We start from the raw sequence: 15183 nt of genomic DNA on the forward strand, positions 1-15183 counted from the left end.
ATGATACCCAGCTCTACCTTTCCTTTTCATCAAACCCAGGTTAGGCAGTGGCTGTTCTGAACCAGTGCCTGGGCACGTTAATGGACTGGATGAGGGCTAATAAACTTAGACTCAATCCAGACAAGACGGAGGTACTGTTAGCGGGTGGTTCATCTGTCTGGCGAGGTGATGTTTGCCCTGTCCTGGACGGGGTTGCACTCTCCCTAAAGGATCGGGTCCGTAGTTTGGGGGTGCTCTTGGATCCAGAACTGTCACTTGAGGCACAGGTGAACTCAGTGGCAAAGAGCACCTTTTATCAGCTTAGGCTGATATACCAACTGCGCCCTTATCTGGACAGAGATAGCCTAGCTACAGTTATCCATGCTCTGATAGCCTCTCGTTTGGATTACTGCAATGCGTTATATGTGGGGCTTCCTTTGAAAACGGTCCGGAAACTTCAGCAGGTACAAAACAGGGCAGCCCATTTACTAACAGGGACTGGCTGGCGAGACCACATTACGCCAGTCCTTTTACAACTTCATCAGCTGCCAGTCCAGGTCCAGGCCTGATTCAAAGTGCTGGTATTAACATTCAAAGCCCTAAACGGTTTGGGGCCAAGTTATTTGAAGGAACGCCTCCTCCCATATGTACCTGCCCGGATCTTAAGATCATCCACAGGGGCCCTTCTCCGTGAGCCCCTGCCAAAGAAAGTGAGGCAGGTGGCTACTAGGAGCAGGGCTTTCTCCGCTGTGGCACCTCAGCTGTGGAATGAGCTTCCCAGAGGGGTCCGCCTGGCGCCTACACTGTACTCCTTTCGTCACCAGCTGAAGACCTTTTTATTCCCTCAGTATTTTAACACTTAATTTTAACTTAAATTTAAATGTTACTGTTCTAATTCTGTATTTTAATCTTATATCAATTTCTGCTGCGTGGTTTTATCCTGGTTGTGCTTTTTATACTGCATTTTGTATTTTTAGACTGTTGGTTGTTTTATTATGTTTAATGTTTTTTAACCGCCCAGACAGCTTTGGCTATTGGGCAGTATAAAAATGTAATAAATAAAAACATAAAAATGTTTCTAAGATACATCAGAGCAAATCACTCAGGCTTAGGAGCATTTCCATATTCTGAATATTTCCCCAAATTGCAAACAATAATAGTGGTTAATTAACTCAAGCATATTAGTGCAGGCAAATATCTCAACAGTGTTAAAACATGTCCATTACTTATTCATTTTTAGGCACAATGGAAAGTGTGGTATTTAACTTACAAGCATCCTTTGCAGATTGGCTTCTCTGAAGGGCTACCAAATTCCATTTGAAACTGTGAAGGCATTAAGGGGTTCATCAGACAAGCACTTTATCGCACGCTACGCTTGCTACTGCCCACTCACAGTTTTTCACGTGTTCTTTAGACAACAGCATCTGCCTCCCTCTCCTTGCCTTTTTCTGTCATAAAATGGACCCCCTTTTAATCCAACTTTCTTTCTTTCACAAAATGTGCTGCCGTTTCCTGCTTTGTGCAGGAAAAACAGCATGATAAAAACAGCCCCTGAATGGGCCACATGGTCTTATTTACTTCCTCTTTTTTCTCTGGGAAGAAAGAGGAAGTATTGAGGAACAGGAGAGGGGACAGAGAAGCGACGGTAGGGAACTGCGATCCCCCCCCCCATCTGATGATGCTCTAAGATCCCTTCTCCAGATGCCCCTGCCTTCAGAGGTGAACAGATAGCAACTATGAAAGCGACGTGGTGGTGGTTGTCCTCTTGTTATGTTATAGATGAATTTATTTATTTATTACATTTTATACCTCCCAATAGCTGAAGCTCTCTCTTTTTTTAAAAAAATAAAAATTGCTTGATCTTCTTATGGGCAATGATATTGATTTTATCTGCTGAGAACTGTTACATAGGCTGCTTTTAGTTGCTGCTTATTGTTGTTTTTGCTAACTATTTTATGGTTTGGTGCTGCTTTTATTTTTCTGCTCCACTGTCATTCCGTTTGATACTTTATCTGTTGGTATCTTTCAAACTCTATGATTCAATTAACATTTGTTGTATGTGCAACTTTGGAAATGTGTTACATTTAGAAGTAGGATGTACATCTTTGAAATAAATGAATAAAACCCATCTGTCTTAGTAGAGGAATATGTAACAGTCCTGGCAGGCAGCAGTTTAAGAGAGCCAAAGCAGACATTACTTTAAATCTGTGTCTAGCAACTACATCTTTTGTTCATTTTTACTCTAGAGTAGATACAAGGGCCCCAATCTGGGTATTAAACTCCTCCCTATCCCCATGCCAGAGTCCCAATCCAATCAGGGCCCTGCACCTACTCTAGAGTAAAAAAAGGGGCGACATAGATGCTAAAGAGTTATCCAAAATTGTTTTATAAAGAGCACTTTTCTCTTTGCCTCACGCTGTCACTTTGGGAGCCATCTCAATGGGCAAAAGGAGGAAGAAAATGAAACTGAGGGCAACTGGCAAAGAATGCCAGGAAAGGAGTTAGCACTGCCCAGTTGCATAGTCTGGTGTGTAGTTGTAGGAGCAATACTATCCTTCTACCCAGGTAGACTTTATGGGGTTGGAGGGAGGATGTGCATCAAGAAATGAGGCAGAGCTGGCTGCTCTCGGCATTGACCAGAAGGAGAGGAATTCAGTTAACCTAATTCCTGTGTGTGGTCTCTGAGACAATCAGGGCATGACGTTAAGTTACAATTAGTGCTTCAGTGCAGATATAGCAGTAAAACACACACACATCTCATCAACTAAAAACAGGGCACATGCGTTTAAATTCCTGCTTTTCTCAGCTGAACACATGGAAGGGAGACTCTTTTCCTGATCACCATGTCAGGCTATTTTGCCAAGGAAGGCAACTATTTCAATCCACGTGCTCTATTCTCAATGGATCAGAGCCACATGTAAAGTGAAAATCAGCGCAGACTGGGGTGCAGGGGAGAGGACACACTTGGGAGGGGCTTGATCCAGACTCCGTGGATCACTCACTCACCAAGTCTCAACACTTGCACTAAGTGGCTTTGGGGTTGAGCAGATGTGAGCCAACATAAGCTTGAGCAGGAATAGCTACATGACTGACAGGAGTACAGCCCAACTTGCAACCCTGCTCACGTTTACTATACCAACAGCAAACTGGCCTGGCTTCCAAATCGGAAACATAACTTTGCAGAGAAAGGGTTGCATCCAAGTAGGACTGTCCACGGCAGAAGATAGCAGCATACAGTACAAAGAGAAGTACAGGTGAAACCACAGAATAGGACAGGCAACATAACCTGTCGCTTTCCCCAACCTGTTACTCTCCAGATGTTTTGGATTACAACACCCACCAGCCCTAGCCAACATGATCAATTGTCAGGGATAGAGCAAGTTGTAGTCCAAAACAGCTAAAGGGCACCAGGTTGAGGGAGGTTGTAGGGACGCATGACCTCAACTATTCTTCATGTAGCATCATCAACAGATACCTGCCCCAAATTTCATATTTAATCTAAAGTTCAGTGGTAAGCAGAGAATGAGGAAGGGCAAAGATAACCAAGGGATGAATGTGGGGAGATACACTTACAGTACTTAAACTTCATTGTAACTGCTGATGATGATAGGTGAAGTGACCAAGGAATCCACCCTGGAAATTGTGCATTTGAAAAAAAAATCACAAATAAGGTGGTAATATCCAGAATAAGTGGGATCTCTCAGCCACTAGATGACAGTATCTCATTAAAACACCATGGGGCCTTTCCGAGAAAGAAGGAAATGATGTGGTCAGGTGTGAAGGAGCATGTCACATTGGTGGGAATACTACAAGGAGGGAAACTATGGTAAGGCACAGGGTGTTCCCTGTGTCTAGAGAAGCTCAGTATCATGCAGCATCCACAGCATTCCCACAGTCCACAAGGGAGGTTACCCTCATTTTTTGATAGGATAACCTCCCTTGTGGACTGTGGGAATGCTGTGGATGTCATATATCTTGACTTCAGCAAAGCTTTTGACAAAGTACCACATGACATTCTGATTAACAAACTAGCTAAAAGTGGGCTAGATGGAACAACTATTAGGTGGATCCACAGTTGGCTACAGAATCGGACTCAAAGAGTACTTATCAATGGAACCTTCTCAAACTGGGGAGAGGCAACGAGTGGGGTGCCGCAGGGCTCAGTCCTGGGCCCAGTGCTCTTCAACATTTTTATTAATGATTTGGACGAGGAGGTGCAGGGAACGCTGATCAAATTTGCAGATGACACCAAATTGGGTGGGATAGCTAATACCCTGGAAGACAGAAACAAACTTCAAAGTGATCTTGATAGGCTGGAGTGCTGGGCTGAAAACAACAGAATGAAATTTAATAGGGATAAATGCCAAGTTCTACATTTAGGGAATAGAAACCAAATGCACAGTTACAAGATGGGGGACACTTGGCTCAGCAATACTACAAATGAGAAAGATCTTGGAATTGTTGTAGATCACAAGCTGAATATGAGCCAACAGTGCGATATGGCTGCAAGAAAGGCAAATGCTATTTTGGGCTGCATTAATAGAAGTATAGCTTCCAAATCACGTGAGGTACTGGTTCCTCTCTATTCGGCCCTGGTTAGGCCTCATCTAGAGTATTGCGTCCAGTTCTGGGCTCCACAATTCAAGAAGGACGCAGACAAGCTGGAGCGTGTTCAGAAGAGGGCAACCAGGATGATCAGAGGTCTAGAAACAAAGCCCTATGAAGAGAGACTGAAAGAACTAGGCATGTTTAGCCTGGAGAAGAGAAGATTGAGGGGAGACATGATAGCACTCTTCAAATACTTAAAAAGTTGTCACACAGAGGAGGGCCAGGATCTCTTCTCGATTCTCCCAGAGTGCAGGACACGGAATAACGGGCTCAAGTTAAAGGAAGCCAGATTCCGGCTGGACATCAGGAAAAACTTCCTGACTGTTAGAGCAGTGCGACAGTGGAATCAGCTACCTAGGGAGGTTGTGGGCTCTCCCACACTAGAGGCATTCAAGAGGCAGCTGGACAACCATCTGTCAGGGATGCTTTAGGGTGGATTCCTGCATTGAGCAGGGGGTTGGACTCGATGGCCTTGTAGGCCCCTTCCAACTCTGCTATTCTATGATTCTAGGTGTTCTGGGAGGCATAAGAAGAAGCAAAGGATAACATTATTCATTCTTTCATTCACTTTATGAGTTGCCCTATAGCTGAAGCTCTCAGAGTGACATGCATAATAGAAACAAATGCAATCATACCCATGATAAAACACATTAAAAGAATTGAAAAGCAGCCACAACTATAATTTAAAACAATGTTAAATTGAGGAATAGATGCCAATGCAGCCAAAATACGGGAAAGGATGATTTTTAAAATGTAGCTTCAGACATATCATTGAAAATAAAACAAGCAGCAGCTTTTAAAAAAAATCAATTAAAACAAACAGTAGGGTTTTTTTTAATCAATTAAAATTCAATATGATAGAGTAGACTGGTGGACCACATGGCCAGAATCCAGTGCTCCAATCCCTACTTTATCACTGCTACACATAAACCACCACTTTAAGAGAGAGAGAGAGAGAGAGAGAGAGAGAGAGAGAGAGAGAGAGAGAAATACTCAAGTACTTATCCTCTGGCTCAAATAATTAAAGTCTGGGCCAGTGATCAATGTTTCCTGCTTTCAGTCTTGCAAGGGGAGGTTTTGAAGCAATCTTTTGGAGAGCAGCTGAAAGGAGGGACAGCAAGCATAAACCTGCAAAGGTGACTGCAGACTTGATATGGTGGGACTGTTGGGCATGGTTCAATGTGGATACCTGCATTGAGCAGGGGGTTGGACTTGATGGCCTTATGGGCCCCTTCCAGCTCAACTATTCTATGATTCTATGGCTGTGCTGGACCAAAAGGGGCCAGATCTACACCAAGCAGAATAAAACACATTGAAAACGCTTTGAAAACTGTATATGGAGTGTGTCATGGCCCCAATAGTTGTCAAAACTGCTATAAACTGTTTTAAAGCAGTACTGTAGATCCTGCCCAGGTTAAACTGGGAGCTATAGGCCTGGAGAGTAACTCACACAGCTGAATGTGCTATAGGAGAGCAAGAGGGAAAGGGATGCCTCAGCTGCCTCTTTGTTGCTGGCCTTTTTCACACTTGGCACGTGGACTTTGCAGGCGCAGTTCCTTGCCCAGAACAGTGAGCAGCCTCTCTTTCCTGTTGCTTGCACCACCCATTGACACAGTGCCTTCCTCAGTTGCTTGGCACTCCCCTTGAGACTGAGACACACACACACACACACACGAGTTTGACACAAGAGGCTCCTCTACGGCTGGTCTCAAATCAAGGCAGAGCCGCCAGCTTGCCTTTAAATCAATCCTTCCCTGTTCTACCTTTCAATAAGTGATAAAAGAAAGGACAAGGATGGGGGGTGGCTGCGATGTGGGAATTAGGGGGTGAGAAGGGGAGAGGGGGAAAGGCGAAAGCCAGGCCCAGCTGCTGGGAATATGATCCTGTTCCTAAGCCTGTCCTCCCTCTTCTTCCGCCCGCCTGGAGATGAACAGCTTCAAACTCAGCTGCCAGTTTTCTGTGAGAAAGGTCCCCATGTCTGCGGCTTGGACAACTGAGCCAAGAGGCAGCTGCTGATTTCCTCCAGGGCCTGTATTTTCCCTCTCTCACCCTTGCAGAGTTTTCTCAGGATGAGGGAATTGGGGAGGGGGGGTGCAGGCAGGGAGGTGTTCAAGAGATCCTTCACTTGCCAAAAGAAGGATATTGATCTGAATCATTGGCGGCAAAGGGAAAGCAACACCCCGTATCAAAAGTTGCCTCGATATACAAAGTCCATTTCTGAACCTATCTCTATCAGTATGTGTGGTGGTTAGGATACAAGCAAACAGGTTCCTGCTCCAAGGACCTTACAATCTAAAATTTGACACGGGTGAAACAACTGATGAAGGGCAGGGAAAGTAGAGGTAAAAAGGGAAGCAACATGCAGTCAGCTCAGTCACAGGCACTTGGGCTGAGTTACAGTACAACAAAGGTAGGCGGTCTGGGAACTTCCGGATGTTTTGGACTACAACTCCCATAATACTTGACCATTGGTGATCCTAATAGGGACCGATGGGAGTTATAGTCCAAATTATCTGGAAGGCACCAGATTGGCTATCCTTGCAGTAGGCCATTGTGTGGGGTGGGGTGGGGTGTCAGGCATGTATTGAAGCACTTGATAGAGAAGACTTATGTATGCTAACTTACATGCATCAATGAAAATTTAAGACATTATTATTATAATGTAAACTGAAATATTTAATTTAATATAATTTATAATTTAAAACAGAAACATCTCACCACACCGTGGAAGCCTGTGACCAGGTGACCTGTGGGCCTTCTTCTTTATCATTATCCTGGACTTGGACTGGGCAGCCCTTCGAACAGAGGACTGTCCTCTGTAAAAGATCGTGATGGATGGAGGGCCATCACGTGATCAGAGCAAAGAGAGCAGATACAAACCACAGGCTTTTGGGCCAGGCTGGTCCTGACAATTAACAGTATGGGTGTGTAGCCTACTCATTTGGTGGCCTTATTATGGGTGGATCAGCTAATTAATGGGAACTATTAAAGTGAATTAAGCAGCCACTTCACTGAGACAACTAACATTCCGAAGTCATTTTGCTGCCCTGCCCTAAATGAATAAGAACCGGTGGGAATGGGGCACAAGGGCTAAGTCTTTTTGAACTTGTTTCAGGTGCTAGAAAGAGGCATTTGGTTGGGCTTCGAAGGCTTGCACTAATTCTGCCTTGAGGATAGGATGAACTACTCCTACAGAACTTGCATTACAGCTTATTTTTAACCATATTTACTCAGTCCTGATGATTTTTGTGTTGGTGCACATGGAGATATATCCCTTTGAAAGCAACCGGACTAATTGATGAGTGGAGGTGTTTAGCTCTAGCTGCACAACTCCTATGCTCTTTCATCTAAAGCAGGGGCAGGGAAACTGTGGCTCTTCAGTTCTTGATGGACTACAGCTTCCATCATTCTTGCCTATTGGCCATGCTGGGTGGGGCTGATGGGACTTGAAGTCCAACAATATGTGGAGGGTGCAATGTTTCCCACCTCTGATCTAAAGGAAATGCTGTCCTGATCTTCTTACAGCTCTTCACACTGCCAATTTTAACAGCCAACTACAAACTGGAGTCTTACACACACTTGGAAATAAGCACCACTGAACTCAGAGGCTTACTTCTGAGTAATAAGATTGGGCCGCAGATGGAGCAGGAGAGTTCATTCCTTTTTTTTTCTACTCTAAACACTAATCTTAGCTGACCCACAGCTAGTCTCTTGCAAAGGGTATGGTTTAGAAAATCTCACTAAACTGTGTGTTTTGTAGAACTCTGCCATGAATCATGAGCAAATCAGAAGATAGATAAACATTGCCCAAAACGGAAACGTTGGAGGGCCTCTTCAGCAGGGGTAGCCAAATGGCAACCCTCAGCTTAATTTCAAAAGCCTTTTCCAAGTGATCAGCTCGGACCTCTGGTAAGCCCCGTCTGACCCTCCCCTCTCCTTCCCTGGCAACCCATGAGGCAAAGAGAAAGAGGGCATAAGAAGGAAGAGGGAGAGAAAAGGGATGGCCACACCCACTGCTGACTTTGGCCCTGTCCACTGCCAGCAAGTGGCTCCTGAAAGATTATTTCCAAGGGAATGTGGCCCTAAACAGGAACATGGTTCCTCACCCTGCTCTACAGATTGCCAGCATGATGGCTCAAATACAGAACTCAGGCTCAGGAGAGCCAAGTGAACCGCCCAGAGAGCTTTGGCTATTGGGCAGTATAAAAATGTAATAAATAAATAAAAATGTAATAAATAAGTGCAAATCACCAGTCATCCAGGTAGCTCACTAGGTGACCCTTGTCCAATCACTGGGCCTGTTCAGACAACATGCTAAGCCATGGTTAGGCTGCTAACCCTTTTGCAGCAAATGGTTAGTGAGCATGTTTAAACTGTGGTTATGTAGCCACCATGGTTAGGAATGGTTCATATGACACGCTAAGCCATAATGTTTAGCTCAAAATGCTTAACCACCGTGGCTTAGCATGCTGTCTCAATAGGGTCACTATCTCAGCCTGACCCACCTCACAGGATTGTTGGGAGGACAAAATGTGAGGCAAGGGAGAAGAAGCACATATGGAATCTTGATCTCCTTGGAAGATATAATAATTCCGGAAGTTGACCATTTTGCCTCAAGACTTCGTCCACTCTATCATTATTGCCAAACAGGGAAACTCAAGCACCCATCCATGGGCTACAGGAGCAGCGTTTGTGGCCCCAAACCTTTGATCCAATTCCGCAGCCCTGCTACTTTCTGAGCAGCAGGCTGTAATGCCACTTCTTATTTCCTCCCAGGCTCAGAAACTGTTTTCTCCTGTCAAACTTGCGGTAGGTCGCTGATAATTTGAGGAAATATTAAAACACTGGCAAATCAAGTGTTTCTCTTTCTCTCTCTTCCACATGTTTTGCAGCATTGGGAAGGAAATTAACTCAGCCAGTGGTAGAGCTATTAGTGGGAGCGTCTGCTTAACCACTTTACATCTCTAGCTGGAAAGCAATGTAGTTGAAGGAGTCATATATCCTTTCCCTGCTTCCCCGTGTCTACATTTCCACTTTCCTCTGCTATTTTTCCGTGTCTATTTTAGATTCTAACCCTTTCTGTCATTCCTTTCTGCCACAGTTTTGCACATTGCCTTGCAGTGATGTAGCCATTGGCATGATAATTCTGAACATGTTTTTTTTTTAAAAAAAAAAATCGTTCCCACTGTGGTATGGCAGAAGACACCCAGGAAACATTGGATTGCTGTCACCTGATAAGTCTCACACTTGAAACCAAGCTGAATCCTCCATAAGACTATCTACCATTCATGGCAAGACTATCTGTGCCATAAGATTATCTACCATTTATGGCAAGAAAAATCTGAATGTAGTGGGTTAACATTCTAACAGGATGTGATTCTTCATAGAAACTGCCGATCCAACTTTGTTTCTGGCTAGTTAGACAATTCCAATGGAGATGGTTACATTTCTAGGATTGCCACGTCCCAAATCTCAGAGGCATCTTTACTCCTTGGTAACTCCAGGCAGGGCTTGGACAGGAGTGTCAGTCATACTAGATAGGACCATTTTGACTCTCATGATTCTTCTGATGCTGAGTTGAGAGGACCAGCGCTACAGCGAAGGAAGAACGGGACTGGCTAAGGATTTCAGGAGTGAGAGAAGGACAATTAATTCAGTGGCCCTGCAGTGAGGTCCATGCCAGCTCCAAGTATGTGGGGGACCTTGGTCAAGACACCTTCAATGGCCCCTCTCCCTAAGTGGACCTTTCTTCTCACTGCCATTGTCACCAGATGCTATTGCTGCTGCTGCTGCTCCTCCTTCTCCTCCTTTCTCATCGCTGATACCTCTTACTTGCTTGACAGCCAGTGAGCAAGTAGGCCGTGGCATCTACTGTTTCTCCTTCTCACCACCACTGTTGTCTGGGCCAGAATGAGAGACAGGTTACAATGGTGAAGAGGAGAAGCAAATGCAGAGGGCTCTTTTCAGTGGACCCCTGCTGCAGTGCAGGGCCTCAGCCAGTGCCTTGCCATGCCGACCCTTGACACCAACTCTGAGTAAGGTGTAAGAGAACCTGTGTCTAGGGCTCAGTGGAGACTGATGGAGGAACAGCAGAAAACCAAGATCCATGGTTGTGAGGAGAGGGAGGTGGCTGCTGTTGTAATGAGTGTGTGAAGGGTGCTCTGCACCCCTGCGTCACCCCTGGTGCTCAGTATGAAAGAAGGGAAAGATTTCATCCTGTAGTGTCATAATATCCAAGGCCAGCCACACTCACATCTGAACCATTGTTTCCCAAATTCAAAGTCCCAACAAAAAAATTAGAAAGTATTGATGCAGAGAAAGAAAGGAAGAAAAAAGAAATAGCGCTTAAGGATATAAAGAAAATCTTGCGGTGTATGCCTTAATGCTCACCCTCAAATTTCCATTTCATTTTGTTACAAGCACTGTGATTTTTTTTCAGGGTGGGTGGGTTTGTTGTTTATTTGAATGGTTTTTTTAAAAAAAAATCCATTTCATTGTTGAGTCAGAATTCTGGGAACTCCAACTTCGAAGGAAGCAGTGTTTTAGTGAAGAAACCAACCACCTCATTAACAAGCCAGATAGTGGGAATACTTAATGTAATCCTCTTGGGATCAAAGGGACTCAAGCAGCATTAATCCAAGGACTCTAGTTTAACTGGTTTGCAAATCAAGCTGATAGTCGACAAGGCAAATGTGTTTGGGTGAGCTAATGCCTGTTGTTTCTTGAGCTCTTCCCTGAAGGAAATATCTAAAGAAACTCAAACATTGCACCATCTTGTCAAACGATTTTGCAAAACTTTGCTGACCATCATATTCGGCAGCCAACAGCTCACCTATCCTCCCCAGTACTCTGATTTCTCAGCAGTTTCATACAAAGGCCCGTAGCTCAGCAGCAGAGCAACTGCTTTGCATGCAGAGGGTCCCAGGTTCAATCCCCAGCGTCTCCAAGTAGGGCTAGGAAAGAATCTTTCCAGCCTGAACCCCTGGAGAGCTGCTGCCAGTCAGTGTTGAAAATACTGGGCTAGATGGTCCCAAGGCCTGACTCGGTATAAAGCAGCTTCCTATGTTCATAATGGAAGATGGGTGCATAGACAACATGCTTCAACATGTTAAACTAGGCGTAAATTCAAATCCCCACTCAGATATATTCAGCACACTGAGTGACCTTGGCTTCTCTCAGCCAAATCAACCTCATAGGCTTGTTGCGAGGCTAAAAGGGAGGGCAAGATAAACATGTACAAGGTGTTATTCAATGATGCGCAACTAACTGCTTTCCATACAGATGCAAATGCCTGTTTTGTCCACAGCTTTGAGATTCTAGGGAGGATAGGAACCAGCGATTGAATCGTGCCTCAATTAAGAGCTGCTCACCATAGCATTGGAAATCGCTCCCAGGCACAGCTCAGCTTCCCGTGAGCCCCGATTCAATTCTGGGCTGCCAACCTGGTTCCGACGCAAACCACAGATCAAGATTGGGAACAGTTTTGAAACCTGCTTGGAGTTTGATACAGAGGCCGTGGCCATGCGCGACGTTTGGGCTCCAAATCTCCCTCACTGCCAACTGGAAAGCTAACTGGAACCAGGGTACTGGGTCATCCTCTTCTAGGAACAGTCCCTGCCTGGGGCTCCAACTCTGTTCTCAGACCCAGCTGAGCGCCTGTTCGTGATCTCAACCAGCCCAGGCCCTCATTCCTCTGCCAGCTTCCAGTTCCCACCATGCAGTGGCCAAGTTCTGCTCATCCTCTCCCAATGCTGCCAGCAGCTAATTAATAAAAGATGTTGCCCAGGTCCTTCCCATTCCATCCCCATGACAGAACGGAGCAGAAAGCTCTTCCCAGAACCAGTCTGGGGTCCCTGAGAGTCCTTACCGCATCAGCCATTCCCTGCCCCTCAATGACTCTTGCACGTTTCAATTCAATAGCGCAGCCTTCCTCAACCAGGTGCTCTCCAGATGTGTTGAATTACAATTCCCATCACAGCTATGCTGGCTGGGGATGATGGGAGTTGTAGTCAACCACTGAGAGAGGGCGCACCAGTTTGGAGAAGGCTGGTATAGTGTATGAAGAAATGGCATAAAGCGATGCTTGAATTATTGGGCCAAGGTGGGGGAGCTAAAGGCCCACATAATAAAATCCACAAAACCTTCTTCCCCCACATTTAGACATTCCTGCCCTTCCTGTAGCCTTCTTATACCAGTAGTAAGGAGGCCATCGCAAAAGATGAGCCAATATGGTGTAGTGCTTAGAGTGTTGGACTGGGTCTAGGAAGACCCGGGTTCAGGTCCGCACTCGGCCATGACACTCACAGAATGACTTTGGGCCAGTTGCTGACTCTCAGCCTTAGCTACCTCACAGGGCTGTTGCAAAGAGGAGGACCATGTATTATTAATTAATTTATTTATTGCATTTTTATACCGCCCAATAGCTGAAGCTGTCTGGGCGGTTCACAAAAATTAAAACAAGTATAAAACAAACAGTATAAAAGCATGATATAAAATACAATATAAAAACACAACCAGGGTAAAATCAGCAGCAGTGCAGAATACAATTTAAAATACAAAGTCAAAACAGCAGAGTTAAAATTAATTTAGAGACTGTTAAAATGCTGAGAGAGTAAAAAGGTTGTCACCTGGCATCTAAAAGAATATAGCATAGGTGCCAGGCGAACCTCCTTAGGGAATTCATTCCACAGCCGGGGTGCCACAGCAGAGAAGGCCCTTCTCCTAGTAGCCACCTGCCTCACTTCCTTTGGCAGGGGCTCACAGAGAAGGACCCCTGAGGATGATCGTAGGGTTCAGGCAGGCACATACAGGAGGAGGCGTTCCTTCAGATTTTATTTATTTATTTCATTAATATCCCACCTGTCTTCCTCCAAGGAACCCAAGGTGGAGTACATAATCCTCCTCCTCTCCATGTTATCCTCACAACAACCACCCTGTGAGGTAGGTTGGGCTGAGAGTATGTGACTGGCCCAAAGTCACCCAGTGGGTTTTCATGCCCGAGTGGGGACTAGAACCCGGATCTCCTGACTCCCAGTCCAACACCTTAGCCACTACACCACACTGGCTCTAACCTGGCTCCAAGCCATTTAGGGCTTTAAATGTTAATACCAGCACTTTGAATCTGGCCCAGACCCGGACTGGCAGCCAATGAAGCTGGAAAAGGGCTGGCGTGATGTGGTCTCATTGGCCAGTCCCCATTAGTAAACATGCTGCCATGTTTTGTACCAGCTGAAGTTTCCAGACCGTTTTCAAAAGCAGCCCCATGTATAAGGCATTGCTGTAAGAGGTTATGAGAGCACGGATAACTGTAGCTAGGCTATCTCTGTCCAGATAAGGGTGCAATGTACTTGGGCTCCTTGGAAGAAAAGATGGGATATAATGTAACCAATAAAATAAAAAGACGGTGGGCTCCCCCTTGCCCCACCCATTCAAGTAGTGGCAGAGAGTTCAATGAATTGTGGCTCTGGCAACAAGGACAGTATCAAATAATGTTACAACCGGAAGAAACTGATTAACTGGGAAAGGCGGTTGGGAAGGGGAGGAGCTTTCTCCATTCGCCTACCTGTAACCAGGCACTTCCCATCTCTGAGCAACACAGCTTTCCGGCACAAATTGATGATAGTGTGAAATGACAGAGGCATGTGTCAGACCACACCATAGATATGACGCAGATGTTCAATAGCACCCTCCGAATATTTACAGGGAGCTCTGAAGGGGGCTAGCCATTCACCTTCCCCACAGAGAAACAAGGCCTTATGGTGCCTGCAATGAAACATACAGGACTGTCTGTCTTTCCAAAGGGTGGTAGAGTAGCGCACCAGATCGCCCAAGGGCCCTTGGGCAACAAATATAATCCAAAACGTATCTAGAGAGTGCCTTTTGAGAGGCCAGGTGTGGCTCAGAGAAGCAACTGCATCCCTTCATATTTAAGCAACCACATCAGCGGGGATACTTTATAAAGAGCATTTCTTGGGCTGATGACTGGTGTCAGAGAGCAGCATCATTGGGTGCCTGCCAAGGCCCAGGCCTCAGTAGGGGGACCCACTGCCCTTCCCTAGAGCCTGCCGGCCCTGCTTGCTAATGCTGCCTGCTCACCTACCCTCTCTGAACAAGCAAGGAGAAGGAGCAGCAGTCTCCACACACTTTGTTCTCTCCACCTGGAGATGGTACAGACTGGGCCCAGGGGAAAAGGCAAGGAAGAGGGCAGGCACAACAGAGAGGAGGGACCCACTGAAAGCATCTTACCCAAAAGCCTCCCCAAAACCTAGAACCAATACTGCTTGGACTAAGATGAACTCAGAGGAAAGGACATAGAGAGGCCAAAGTACAGGGGTAAAGTACATATTTTGCACGCAGCAGGTGCAGGCGCAGTCCCAAGGAGGCTGGGAAAGATCCCGGCTTGAGACCCTGGAGAGCCGCTGCCAGGCAAGTGAGCGAGTTGGTCCCAAAGTCTGACTCCGTATAAAGTAGTGCAGAAGAACATAAGAAGACCTGAGCTGGATCAGACCAAGGGTCCATCTAGTCCAACGTTCTGTTCACACAGAGGCCAACCAGGAATCCACAAGCAGAACCCCTGGTGCATCCTCCCACCCATGT

The sequence above is a fragment of the Elgaria multicarinata genome, chromosome 8 (genome assembly GCF_023053635.1).
Source record: "Elgaria multicarinata webbii isolate HBS135686 ecotype San Diego chromosome 8, rElgMul1.1.pri, whole genome shotgun sequence".
NCBI lineage: Eukaryota > Metazoa > Chordata > Lepidosauria > Squamata > Anguidae > Elgaria > Elgaria multicarinata.